This window comes from Lolium perenne, chromosome 6 (genome assembly GCF_019359855.2).
Source record: "Lolium perenne isolate Kyuss_39 chromosome 6, Kyuss_2.0, whole genome shotgun sequence".
Taxonomy (NCBI): domain Eukaryota; kingdom Viridiplantae; phylum Streptophyta; class Magnoliopsida; order Poales; family Poaceae; genus Lolium; species Lolium perenne.
The window spans coordinates 99,270,214-99,285,405 of NC_067249.2; positions in this window are offsets into that span (position 1 = coordinate 99,270,214).

Sequence of the window (15,192 nt, forward strand, 5' to 3'; positions counted from 1 at the left end):
TTCACCATAGATGAAGAAGGAGTTCTTTGGTACAACGGACGCCTATGTGTACCGTCAGATTCAGAGTTGAAGCAAGTCATTCTGAAGGAAGCTCACGATACACTATATTCCATTCACCCCGGAGGAACCAAGATGTACCAAGACCTGAAAGAACAATTCTGGTGGCACGGAATGAAGCGAGAGATAGGAAGCTACATCGCCAATTGTGATATCTGTCAACGAGTTAAGGCAGAACATCAACGACCCACAGGACTGTTGCAACCCTTACAGATTCCTGAGTGGAAATGGGATTCTGTCGGTATGGACTTTATCACAGGATTGCCCAAATCTAGCAGAGGAAATGACTCCATTTGGGTAGTCATCGATAGGTTAACCAAGGTTGCACATTTCATCCTCGTCAAGACCACCTACCAAGGCCCAAAGCTAGCAGAGTTATACATCTCCAGAATAGTCAGCCTGCACGGAACCCCGAAGTCAATTGTGTCAGATAGAGGATCGCATTTTACCTCAAGATTCTGGCAGAAAGTGCATGAAGGACTAGGAACACGTCTGAATTTCAGCACCGCTTATCACCCGCAGACTGATGGACAGACCGAGAGAGTCAACCAGATACTGGAAGATATGTTGAGGGCCTGTGTGCTAGAGTATGGATCCAAATGGGAAGACTACCTACCTTACGCAGAATTCTCATACAACGACAGTTATCAAGCCAGCTTACAGATGGCCCCCTTTGAAGCCCTGTACGGAAGGAAATGCCGTACCCCTCTGAACTGGTCGGAAATCGGAGATAGTCAAGTCTTCGGCCCCGATATTCTCCGAGAAGCCGAAGAGAAAGTGCACAGGATCCCCGAGTACCTCAAGACCGCCGAGTCAACACAGAAGAGCTACGCCGACAAGAGACGCCGAGAGATGACATTCGAGATCGGAGATTTTGTGTATCTCAAAGTCTCACCCCTCAAAGGAATGCAGAGATTCCAACTCAGAGGAAAGCTCACCCCCAGATATGTCGGACCATTCAAAGTCCTGAGTCGTCGAGGAGAAGTTTCATATCAGCTTGAACTACCGGAAGAAATGTCCGCTGTGCACAATGTGTTTCACATCTCACTGCTTCGGAAGTGCCTAGAAGTGCCGGAGAAGACCGAAGTGTTCAAGAACATCGACCACATAGCCATTGATATCAACAAGGATCTAACATACTGCGAAGTGCCTATTCGCATCCTTGAAGAAGCTTTCAGGACCAGCCGCACCAGAAGTATCAAGTTCCTGAAAATACAATGGAGTAATCACACCGAAGAAGAAGCCACTTGGGAACGCGAAGAGGATATGAAGAAGGAATACCCAGATCTCTTTAGTACCTAGTTTTCTCAAGATCTCGGGACGAGATCGTTTGTAAGGGGGAAGGGTTTGTAACATCCCAAGTTTCCAATAAAAGAATCAAGAGAGAGTTTCCAAGAATCCAAAAATTAGAGCCAACAAAAACTTTTTCTCATCATATAGGACTATGCATATAGCTCACCTTATTAATTATTTGCGTGTGCTTTTGCCATGATGCTTGCTTATGTGTTTACCCTTGCTCTAAAACCCTAACCATGATCACTTGATCATCCAAAGTCAAAGAAAAAGAAAATAGAAAAGAAATTATAAAAATCAATTCAACACACACATATGGCTTATGCCATTTTTACAAATCTTTAATCTAGACCATTTTGGTTTGCACCATTGGTTGTAAATGGATACTAAACACTTATTAACACTTTTGGAAACAATCAAACTCAATTCAAATCAAATTTGAATCAAATTTGAGCTCACATATGATTATGGTCACATGTGACAATTTCAGCATGATACCCATTTTGAGCCCCTGGTTTTTGACTTTTCTCTTCTACACTTGGCCAACTCTTTGCACCTCATCCAAGACACCATCAAGGAGAACAACTTTGCCCAAAACCCTCACCCCAAACTCTGTCTCAATTTCAAATTAGAAGCAAGCCAAGTAAAGACATTGAAACAAATTCAAGATCATATGCAAATGGTGATTTTGCAATTCAACTCCATTTTGACCACCACCACCACCATTATACTCCAAATAATATATGATTACAACCCACCAAAAAGATTTGCAAAATTCAGTTTTTTTTTCTTTCGGGCATTTCATCAAACAGCTTGCAGGCAGGGAATCAAATTGTGCCCATACTGAAAATGGTGGAGACTTAGTCCAAGCCTGAGCCGCCACTGCACCTCTGGAGCTTCCTCTCACCTCCCTGCCACCTCTCCCTCACCTGCCCAGCACTGGAGAAGCTCCACTTGACCAAGACATGCCATGCCGTGGCATGTCATGCCACCCTCCTGCTCACTCTCTCTCTGGTCACTTCTGGCCTGCCTCACCATGTCCATCCCTCTCCTCTCACTCACCTGAGCCTGACCAGACCAAGCCACGACCAAGACTCGCACCGCAACGGGAAGAAATTGTCGTACCCAGTGGCGCCCAGACACGCCCATGCACGCGCCAGAGCGCGCATGGCATTCACCCTGGGCGCGCCAGAACGTCAGCCGCCCGGAGCCCTCGCGTCACCTCTGCACTCCCTCTCTCGCCAGTAGACGCGCCTGGACACCAGCAAGCTCGCAGACACCTTCGTTTGACCGCGGGAACACCATGGCCCTCGTCATCGTCGATGCGACGCGCCACGGTGCTGAGCACTCCCATCAAGCGCACCATCGCTACAGAGCCTCGTCTGCGCCACGATCACGCGCGTCAGCTTCGCCAGTACACCAGCAACCAGACGCGCCCACTCCATGCCTCTTCGCAACCCTGGACCGACGACGACGACGGCGACCCAATGCCGAGCGCCACAGCCATCTCCCGCCGCTATAAAAGGAGGACTCCTCCTCTCAAATTGAGCACGCCATCCACTTCCCCTCCTCACCACGACTCTCCTCGACCACTCACCTCTCTCGATTGGCCACAGCACCGCGCCAATTGCAAGCTCATCGCCGCCGCCAGTAGCCGAAGCTCGCCGGAGAAGGAGGCCGCCCCTGGAGACGCAACTGCTTCCCGGAGCTTCCTCATCTACTCCAACGTTGCGGCGCACCACTCCGAAGATCGCCGGAGCTCCGACGGCCGCTCCGACCCCCTACCTCGACCTCCCGTAAGCTTCCATCTCGCCGGAGACGACGACCCCTCTGGGCCGTCGATCCCTCGTCTAATCGCACGGCTCTCCTCTCCCCGTACCGATTCGCTAGTTAAGACCCACAGACAGGTGGCCCCCACCATGTCAGCTGGCCCGCTGCGAAGCTGGGCTAGCCCATCTCTTTCTCTCTCTGCGCAGCCCAACAGTTTTCCCGCCAGCCCATGTTTTCAAATTCAGAAATTCCAAAATAGAGAAATATGCAATCTGATGTTAACTTTGAAATTTAGTAGGGCCAAATCTACTTGGCCAAATTTTACAAATTGTATATATTTGGAAAGCTTAGGATTTTCTCTACCCAATGCCACTGGATTGAAACCTAGATCTATTATAGAATTAAAGTAGGAAAATAAACAAGGCAGGGACTTTTCTGCCTTAGAATAATTATTAAAAATCAACCATAAATTCTTTTAAGTTAATTCCAACTCCTATACATCACATTACACTTGTACTAATTGTTTCTGCAAAATCATTACACTTGACTATATGGCTATTTCTAGTCAAAGATATTGTCCAAAACTATTAATAAATCTCATGGGAGTTTTTCTCTCATTTAAATCTTGTCACCAACAACTCAAAATGAGGTAGAGACTCTGGTCATTTGGGTCTCATATGATTTGTTGATGATATTAAACTTCTACCATGCTAGGATTAAATTGTATGAGGTGCTCACCTCATTTAAATCATTTTTCTTAAATGATAAGTGTGAAGAGGTTGACTTTGGTCAACCTAGGTCACAAATTGTTCATGAGAGAAATTAAATATTAATAAGATAATGAGAGGAAATTATTTCTCTAAGTAATTGAAAATAACACCTAAGTTAGTATGAGAGGAAATTATTTTTCTTACATAAGAAAAACACATCCACCAACTTAATAGTAATGTGTGATACTAGTTTAAGTTGTGTGCATCATGAGTGTGCTTAGTTTAGTAAATAAGTTTGGTATGATGATTGTGTACCCCGTATTCGTATTTTAGACGCTAGTACCGAGGAGTATCAAGAGGAGGAGGAGGTCTACTTCCAAGGAGAAGAAGACCACTTTGACCAATTCCCCAACCAAGGCAAGATAATACTCTTGCAAAGTGCAAAGCTCACCATGAGCAAGGCATTACCCATTTAATTTATGCTTATGATCCTATTTCCCAGTTTTACTTTCCAAGCTTTATTTACTTTTGTTTTATCAAAGTACTTTTTGATTCATGATTCACTTGGTTAGTATTGGATTAGTACAAGAGCATCAAAGTTAGCATAGAAGCAAAGCAAAGTACTTAGCACCCCTCATACCTAGATGCTAGTGCTAAATTAAAAATGACTACTCTAGATGGGAACATGTGTTTGTGAAATGATGATGTTGAAAACCTTGGAATGATGAGTCATTTCCATTGAAAGATTTTGAAGGTGAATATGACATGAATTTTACTTGGTGAAATGGCTAAAAACTGATAATTGAGTTGGATGCGATACCATTCCAATTTTTGAGTACCCCCACAATACCTGATTATGGGTAAGGCTTAGCTGGAAATTTATGTGTCTTAGTATGGGTTCCCTTTGAACAAGTGTCATAGGGGTTATGCCGAGGCTGCCTCCGTTGAAAGTGAAATGACGTGAATTGAGGTGAATTGTACGGCCAAGCCCTGTGCAGTTCCCGGGAGGACAGTTGGTTATCACCGGGAGGCCAAGCTCATGGGGAGAGGTGCCTATACTAGGATGTGTAAGTGAAAGGTTAACGGTTGACTATCCGCGTACTGAGTTACGATTATTCGGGGTTTATCGCTGACGGATGTAATCAAATGTTGTGGCACAAGTGTGCAACCTCTGCAGAGTGTAAACCTATTCGAATAGCCGCGTCCGCGGTCATGGACAGTTGGAAAGGCCATATTGTTTCCGTCATCAGAATTTATATCTTTGTGACTGGTGAAATTGAACTTGAACGGTGACTTTGAATTTGAATCAGAACAGAGTTGTGGGAATGACACTAATGTTCCCACTTGAGTTAGTTAGCACATGAGGAGTTGTTTACTAAAATGTTTCTAAACTAAAATTGGCTTTATGCAAATAACCTTAGAGCTTAGAACACTCTCAATAGCAATGTTAGTACTTACATTAGTATTAGATTGCGAGTACTTAAAGTACTCACGGCTTTGTCCCTGGCTATTCAAATGGCTAGACTATGAAGCCGAGCAGCAGTACGAGGATGACGATCAGCAGGACGCCTACCACAACTAGGAGCTTCTAACGTCAAGTGTTGGCCTGTGGACTAGAGAGTCCATTTATCTTTATGCTTCCGCTATGAACTTGTGTTTGTTCGTTGATCAATAGATCAACTATTCGTGTAATATGGATCATGTGATTCCAATTTGTAAGACATTATGGTTTGTAATGAATGATGACTGTGATACTTAACTATTATGCCTCACAACAATAATATTCCTGGGATTGCGATGTATGACATAATAGGCATCCGGACTTAAAAATCCGGGTGTTGACAAGTTGGTATCAGAGCCATTGTTTGACCTTAGGAGACCCTAGTTAGAAATGGACGTTGACAACCGGAGAGTTAGTAGAACACGTGTCTGAAAGGCCCAGAAAGTTCACCTGCAACCAGAGTTTAGCCAAACCAACCTTGGATCAGATCAGGGACATCTGTCGATACCCTGATGTGTTTCCTGATGATCTACCCGGTATGCCCCCAGATCGGGATATCGAGTTTATCATTGAGTTAATTCCTGGAACAGGACCCATAGCCCAGAGAGCCTATAGCATGAACCCAGCAGAGTTAGTGGAACTGAAGAAACAACTGGATGATATGCTACACAAAGGTCTGATTCGACCAAGTGCGTCGCCTTGGAGATCCCCAGTTTTGTTTGTGGATAAGAAGGACGGTGCCACTCGTTTATGTACGGATTACCGTAAGCTTAACGATGTCACCATCAAGAACAAATACCCCTTGCCAATGATAGAAGACCTGTTTGACCAGCTGACCGGTGCCAAAGTGTTCTCTAAGATTGATCTTAGGACTGGTTACCATCAACTGAAGATTCGTGCCATGGATATCCCCAAGATAGACTTCACCACCAGATATGGATTGTATGATTACAATGTCATGTCATTTGGATTGACAATTGCCCCAGCTTACTTCATGAATCTCATGAATAAGATCTTTATGAACTTTTTGGATAAGTTTGTCGTTGTTTTCATCGATGACATCCTAATCTACTCCAAGTCAGAAGAAGAACATGAGCAACATTTAGAAGTTGTCCTGGATACCCTTAGGGAGCATCAGTTCTATCCAAGTTCAGCAAATGTGAGTTTTGGTTAAAGGAAGTAGGATTCCTGGGACATATCTTGTCTGCAGGAGGAATTGCCGTTAACCCCTCCAAAATCAAGACCGTTGAAGAATGGAAAGCCCCAACCACTCAGACTGAAGTCCGCACATTTCTTTGATTAGCGGGATATTACCACAGGTTTGTTGAAGGATTCTCTAGCATAGCAAGACCAATGACTCAATTGTTGAAGAAGGATAAGAAGTTTGAATGGACTGATAAATGTGAAGAAAGTTTCCAGCGGCTCAAGAGCAGATTGACCTCAGCCCCAATATTGATCATGCCGGACATCACCAAGCCATTTGAAGTCTACTGTGACGCATCCAAGATTGGTCTTGGATGTGTGTTGATGCAAGAAGGCAAGGTGATATCACACCTGTCTAGGCAATTGAAGCAACATGAGCAGAACTACCCAACCCATGACTTAGAGCTAGCAGCAGTAGTCTTAGCCTTGAAAGTATGGTGTCATTACCTCATGGGTAATCGATGCGAGATCTATTCGGATCACAAGAGCCTGAAGTATATTTTCACTCAGAAGGAGCTGAATATGAGGCATAGAAGATGGATAGAGTTAATTAAGGATTATGACATGGAAATTCACTACCACCCCGGCAAGGCCAATGTGGTAGCGGATGCCCTGAGTAGATTGCCGTGTCAACTAAACTCCATGATCGCAAAAGAGCAACCTAGTTTGCATCAAGAATTTGAGCAGTTTAGACTGGAGCTAGTTAGTGAAGGATTCCTAGCAAGCATTGAACTCCAGCCTACCTTGATTAGTCAGATAAAGGAAGCCCAGAAGGGAAATACTAGCATTGATGGAATCAAGAGTCAAATAGTTGCAGGAAAGGCACCGGGATTTACCGAAGATGAAGAAGGAGTTCTTTGGTACAACAGACGCCTATGCGTACCGTCAGATTCAGAATTGAAACAAGTCATTTTGAAGGAGGCCCATGACACTCTTTACTCCATTCATCCCGGAGGAATCAAGATGTACCAAGACTTGAAGGAACAATTTTGGTGGCATGGAATGAAGAGAGAAATTGGAAGTTACATCACCAAGTGTGATATCTGTCAGAGAGTCAAGGCCGAGCATCAGCGACCCGCATGATTACTTCAACCATTACAGATTCCTGAATGGAAGTGGGATTCTGTAGGAATGGACTTCATCACCGGATTGCCCAAATCTAGTAGAGGAAATGATTCTATTTGGGTAGTGGTTGATAGATTAACCAAGGTCGCCCATTTCATCCCCGTCAAGACCACCTATCAAGGCCCTAAGCTTGCAGAGTTATATATCTCCAGAATAGTCAGCCTGCACGGAACCCCAAAGTCAATCGTATCAGATAGAGGATCTCAATTCACCTCAAGGTTCTGGCAGAAAGTACATGAAGGACTAGGAACCCGCCTGAATTTCAGCACCGCGTATCACCCGCAGACAGATGGACAGACCGAAAGAGTCAACCAGATACTGGAAGATATGTTGAGAGCATGTGTGCTAGAATATGGATCTAAGTGGGAAGACTGTCTGCCTTATGCAGAATTATCATACAACAACAGCTATCAAGCCAGCTTGCAAATGGCCCCCTTTGAAGCATTGTACGGAAGGAAGTGCCGTACCCCTCTGAACTGGTCAGAAGTCGGAGATAGTCAAATCTTCGGCCTAGATATTCTCCGAGAAGCTGAAGAGAAGGTTCACAAGATTCATGAATACCTCAAGACCGCCCAGTCGAGACAGAAGAGTTATGCCGACAAGAGACGCCGAGAGATGACCTTCGATATCGAAGATTTTGTGTATCTCAAAGTATCACCCCTTAAAGGAATGCAGAGATTCCAACTCAGAGGAAAGATTGCGCCCCGATATGTTGGACCCTTCAAAGTTCTGAGTCGCCGAGGGGAAGTATCTTATCAACTGGAACTACCGGAAGAAATGTCCACTGTGCGTAATGTCACTACACCACAGCACAGTATTCCCAACTGATGTTGGTCGGCGATAGTCACCATCTCCGATCGATTGTTGGTTGGGAAAACTTATATCGAACCGTTGGTCCGTAAAGTTGTATGTACACCATCTAATTGTTGGTCGGAAATGTTAATTTTTTTTGTGTCCAACCATCGGTCGGGAGTACAACCATCAGCATCAAACTGTCGGTCGGCAATCAATGCTGACCAACAGCTGGTTGCTAACTGGGCCGGCAATGCCTCGCGCGCGACTGAAACTTTGAAGCGCCAAAATTTAGCCCAACCCGCGAATTCGGCCTAAGAAGCGCCAAACCAAGATGGTATATATACAGTAGCTAACCCTAAGGGCATCTCCAACGCGGGCATCCAAACCAAAAAATGGACGTCGCATGTGTCCGTTTGGGTAAAACCTGCTCCCAACGGGGGGACCAAAATTAAAAAGGACAGCTGTGGTGTCCTGCACGACCCAAAGCTGGCCCAAATTTGGGAGACTTTTGGGGCGAGCCGGACGAACGCGGACGTCCATTGTATCCGTGTATGTCCACGGCCTGGCCCATCTGACAGTGACACAAAATACAACCACAAGGCCCCCACCCTTCTCTCTCCTCTGTCTTTCTATGTTTGCTTTTTCCCATGTAAACCTCCATCCTTCCTCGCCGGATTGGATCCCGTCTAACCAAGCTCCGCCGCCACCCTCACCTGGAGGCCCCTGCCGCCGCCGCCTCCTTTTTTTACAGCCCTGCTGGAAGTCGCCGGAGCAGAAACGAGCGCCGTCGGCCTCGATGCCGCCGAGCAAGACGAAGCCGGGGCGGAGCTCGCCGGGGCGGAACGTGGGAGCGTCCAGCTTGGGGACGAACGCGCGGAGGCCGTGGGAGCGTCTAGGTTGCCGGCCGTACGCGCGGTACAGCTCCGCCTGATCTGTAGCTCCGCCCACGCGGCGCCCTAGCCGCTGCGCTCGCCACGCCGCCCTACGCCGGCTGCTCGTCACGCCGTTGGAGCGGGCCGCCCCGCACTGCAGCTCCGCCCGCGCAGCAGCTCCGCCCACGCCGCTCCCTGGCCGCTGTGCTCGCCACGCCGCCCCACGCCGGCCGCTCGCCACGCCGTTGGAGCGGGTCGCCCCGCGCTGCAGCTCCGCCAACGCCGCGCCCTGGCCGCTGCGCCGCCACGCCGCCCACGCCAGCCGCTCGCCACGCCGTTGGAGCGGGCCGCCCGCGCTGCAGCTCCGCTGCGCTGCAGCTCCGCCCGCGCAGCAGCTCCGCCCACGCCGCGCCCTGGCCGCTGCGCTGCCACGCCGCCCCACGCCGGCCGCTCGCCACGCCATTGGAGCGGGCGGCCCCGCGCTGCTGCTCCGCCCGGGCAGCAGCTCCGCCCACGCCGTGCCCTGGTCGCTGCGCTCGCCACGCCGCCCACGCCGGCCCCTCGCCACGCCGTTGGAGCCGGCCGCCCGCGCTGCAGCTTCGCCCATGCCGCGCCCTCGCCATGACACCACCGGCCGCCTCCCGCGAGCACGTCCGCTACGAGCTCGCGCCTCACCTCGACGCCGCCCCGTGCCGTGCCACCACTCGCCACGACGCCGCGCGCTCCAACCGCTCCCGCCGCATCGCGCGCGCACACATGCAGGGCTAGGACGGGGCCGTGAGGAGGAAGCCGTGAACGGCCTGCAAGGAAGCGGCCGGCGATGGGTGCGCGGTGCACGAGCGCCGCAGGAGGTGCTGCTTGGTGTGGTCAACGCGGACCGAGCGCAGCGCGACAGCAGCCGAAGGAGGGCTTGGCGGCGCAACTCGACCTGGCGGTCGCAGGTACGCACAACCAGAGCTTTGTCGCGGCGGAGATGCAGCCGGTGGCGGTGCTTGGGCACAGGTTGGAGCGGACGCGCGAGGTGCTTATCTAGCTGTTGTTGGCCGCGTACGTGCGCACCACAGCAGCCAAAAGCAGGTTGCTTCTGATTTGCGAACGTGCGCATGCACTTGGCCGCTAGCCTCCTTGCAGGCGGAGGAGGGCGAGCTCACCGTGGAGCTACTGCTTTTGGCCATGCGCTGCTGCCGGTGCTCGCGCGCGCAGCCGCTGCTGATTGGGTGCGCTCGGAGACGGGGCAGCGCGCGGCGACAGGGCTACGCCCGCAACGACGGGCCCGCGGTGGCGAACGGGGCGGCGCCCGCGGCAACCGGCCGCCCCGTGCCTCGCCTCCTGTGAGCCAACACCGAGCTGCTCCCAATTTGGATCGTGGGTGCGTTGGGGAGTAAAAATCGAGCAGGACGAGCGTCCACTAGTGGAAAACTGCTCTTTTGCACCGGTTCAAAAGGCCCATATGCACCGGATAGCCAACTGGTGCAAACCATCCGGTGCAAAAGGCCCCCCCCCCCTTTTGCACCGGTTCGGTTACAAACCGGTGCTAAAGGGGGCACCACGTGGCCGTCTGTGGAGAGTCCAGCGGGGGACCTTTTGCACCGGTTCGTAATACGAACCGGTGCAAAAGGGTTGTGCCGCGGCAGGGTTTTGGTGCCATTCGCTGTCATGTAGACTTCGCCACGGCAGAGAATTGCACTAAAACGCTGCCGCGGCAGGAATTTTCACTAAAACGCTGTCGCGGCAGACTCTGCCTCCATTCGAAACACGGTATAATATTAATGCAAACAATTCAAATATATATATAGGAAACCATTGTATTACATATATCGATCAAAGTGACACACGTTCATGCATATATATATATGTCTACATCAACTTTGATATTGGCGGTTGTCCACATAGTGTTCTCCATCTAGAGCTATGACTTGCTCAAGTAAGAACCCCACCAGTTCTTCTTGAATTGCTCGTACACGCTCTGTTGCTAGAAGACCGTCCCGCAACCGTTCGATCTAATAATTTGAAGAAGGTACGATGGTCAGTATATATATATGTGTGTATGTGAATGAAACACAAGGTGATAAAATAAAGCCATGAATGTTGTTTAATTACTTACATCAAGTTGTTCCAAAATGTCCCTCACATCATGGGTATTCTGGCGGATGAACTCGCAAACGTAGAACCTGCATAAATTATTCCCGTCCTCTTGCCTCAAGCACTTTACGAGAACAAAGTTCAATCAAAATAATATATATATAATCAAGGATGATAATAATTGTATTGAAACTAGAATCAAAGAGATGCGCGGCCTAGCCATTAGTACTTACCGGTACATGTTTTATTCGAAGTTCTTTATTCTTTAAACCTGGAGCTTTGTTGGTGAACCGTTTCCAAGCCTTGTGGAGGATATCAGCCATGTCCCCCCACGCCTCAAGGGGTTTACTCTTCGAGTCCATGACTTCTACTATCCCGGTGTCGGGTTCAATGACTAGCAGGATATAGTGAAACCTGCGGACACACACATATATATATATATGCATAACTCATCAATTACACTTAACACATGGAGTAAGCGAAAAAGATTTAATGTGTGAAGAGAGTAACACTCACGCGAAGTTGTAAGGAAATAGTATTGCCCTTTTGTATGAGTTTTTCCTTAAGACATGTACCAAGTTATTCTCCGTGTCCTTGGGAGAGTTGTCGACAGTATACCCATTCACGGTATATGGGTCAACGAACCCAAGATCATAGATTTTCCCCTTGCGGCATTCGCGAATCTTCATTCTGCATAATACAGTGAGAGTATGGTTATATGCATGCAATAATGGACGAGCCGCGGTAGAGACTTAATTACATAAATAATACTTACAGACAGTATGCACTCAGCAGAGATTTGTCGAGGGTGTCTTGGTTGAATAACTGAAATAATTCACAAAATTCGATGTTCATCACGTCAGTTCGCCCGTAGTGCTCATCTCTTATTGCCACCATGATCCAGTTCTGGCCGTCCTTACATGCATCCAAGTACCAATTATGTAGTCTTCGCAGCTGTGTTGATAGATTAGGCAACTCCGCAGCTCTGACAAGAGGTTCCCCGTATGTGTAATGGTATGCTAATTGGACATCGTCCGTGTCCATGAATTCGATGCGGCTTAAGTACTCAGGAATACTCATACCGGCCGCATCTGCCTCATCTTTGTATAGTTTTACCATCGTTGGATCAAGGCACGCTAGGACATCAGGATACACTTGGAGCGGGGGGCACGAGTTTTTCTGGGCTCCAAGCTGGGGAACTGGTTTCCCATCTACCTTACTTTTTTCCCACCGCTCTCTTGCTAACACATTTGACTTGCAATAGACCGGTCATAGTTCGATGAAAGACTTGGCTCAGGTTGATGAAGGTTCTTCAGCAGTTTCAACTTCTTTTCCAGAGATATAGCTGGCTCCGGCTCAAGCTGGGGCTTTTTAAGTTTCAACATTTGTTGCTTGTGCTGTTCATCTACGATCTTGGCATTTTCCTCAACTGTATAGTCATAAGGTCTCTTGGGAGCAACCTTAGGCACTCTTGGGAGGGGCTCTTGTTTGCATCTCGGTGATTTGTTACGACTCAGCTGTGTCGTAGCGGTCCGCCTAATTTTCCTCTTATACTTGGGCGGCGGAGAAGGCTCACGCGGCGGCGGAGATGGCTCACGCGCCGGCGGGGAAGGCTCACGCGGCGGCGGAGATGGCTCACGCGCCGGTGGGGAAGGCTCACGCGCCGGCGGGAAAGGCTCACGCACTGGAGACGGCTGCATCGGTGGAGAATGCTGGCTCGGTGGAGACCTTGTTGGCGCCTTCCAACCCGGAATCACAATGAATTCCTTTCGCCATAGAACTGTAGTGTTCTTGGCCTCTCCCAGCTCTAGCAAATCCCCTTCACCGGCAGGGTGGTCAAGCCTCAGCGGCCCATACCCATCCATAACTTGATCCACCGCGGCAACAGCGTATCCAGGTGGAACCGGCTTGAAGTGATATCTTTGATCAGGTACCGGCGGTAAGACATAGCCGATCGCCGCCTTGAGCGTTAAGTAGCCCATCGTTTGGAAATGTAGCTCACAAGGTGTCGACTCTGTGATAAAGTCCACAGGGTAGAGATCAGAAGGCATATGCGGATCCACAGGGGAGGGAGGAGCCATCTGCGGATCCACATCTGCATCATCACCAGGCAGCTCCGTGGAAGCCACGCTGCTCTTCCGCTGAGATCCCTGGCCGGTAGCATCGAATGCAACTTCTTCTATCCGCGGATTAGGTTGAGGTTGGGTGACTGTGACTGAGCCTGACATTATCATCCTCACTTGCTCCTCTAGCTTAGCAACGCGTTCTTGAACCACATCCTTTTGCCTCTGACGGCTTCTATCGGGATATTTCTTCGTTTCTGCAGGAAACCCAATACACCACGGCTTGCCACCTGGTATGGTTCGTGTTCGTCCTGGGTGTTCAGGATTCCCAAGGGCGCGTGTGAGCTGGTCCTTCTCTCTTTCGGGACGGAACTTCCCCTCTTCAACTTCCTTTGCAGCATTTCTAAAGGCTTCGATGGGAAGTGGGTTTTCCCGATGTCTTTGTGTATATATGCAGAACCCTTGTGCGTCCAACGTGCCCCCATGCGCGTAAAACCAATCCCTTGACCGCTGGTTCCATTTCCGTACCTCTGGCTGGATCCCGTTCTTAATTAGGTCATTCTCCCATTTCTCCCACTTAGGTCTGCCAGCCTTGTAGCCTCCTCGCCCCATGGTATGGAAGTACATCTTATTAGCAGCATTTTTCTTGTTGGTGTCTGACCTTGTCTTTGCCCTCTCCGATGTCTTGTACTTCACAAATGCCTCCCAGTGGTCTTTTATCTTCTCATAGGGGCCCTTGAAATCTGGAGTCTTCTTTTTCTTGACAAAGGAGTTGTCCAATTTCTTCTTGTAGTCGTTGAACTGCGTTGCCATCTTCTTAAGAGCCCACTTCTTGACTCTTCGTTGTATGCTATTCAGCTCGAGATCCTCAGGGTCTGGCCTTTTATTATCACTATCAGAGTCAGCTGGCTCCGGAAATGTGAAATTTACCATGAGTTTCCTAAACATCAGATTTTTGGATCTCGTATCGACGTAAGTAACTCCTTCGTCCGCCTTTGCAGGTTTCTTCCATTCTTGAGTGGTGATCGGGATGGTTTCCCTAACAATAACTCCGCATTGACTTACAAACTTTTTTGCGTGATCCTTGGGAGAAATCGGTTCGCCGTCTATAGCGATTTCCGTGATGATGCACCTTTCATGCTCTTCCATCTTTCTGGCCACGCCTCGTTTAGTTCTGCCAGTAGAGTGTGTTGATTGGGAGGTCTAAAAGAAGAAACAATGTTAATATATGTATATGCACATATCTGTAGGCTTGGTTAATTAATATATATACACCTCGGCGTGGTGAGCTTCTCCCTCGCAGTCGTCACCTTCTCCCTCACCGGAGCCGTCTCCACGGTGGTCTTGCTCATCTTCCTCATCGGAGCCGTCTCCTCGGGTTCGCTCATCTCCCTCGCTGGATTGGTTTAGGTAAAGAGAGGTGATATCGTCATCATCACGGATAATCTCCTCGACGAGGTATTCTTGTTCTAGGTCTCTTTCCATAGTTTCTGCAAAGACTTAAAAGTTATTCTAATGCTATAAACACAACGAAGCTAGATTCTGCAAAGACTTACAAGTTTCTGCAAAGACTTACAAGTAATTAAGAATAATGCTCAATACATGATCAAAATATTAGAGTTATACATATATATATAGGTACTAATTAAGGATAATGCTCAATACATATATAGTTCTTAACTAAGGATCGATAATAGTGCTGAAAGCAGATAGTGCAGTTA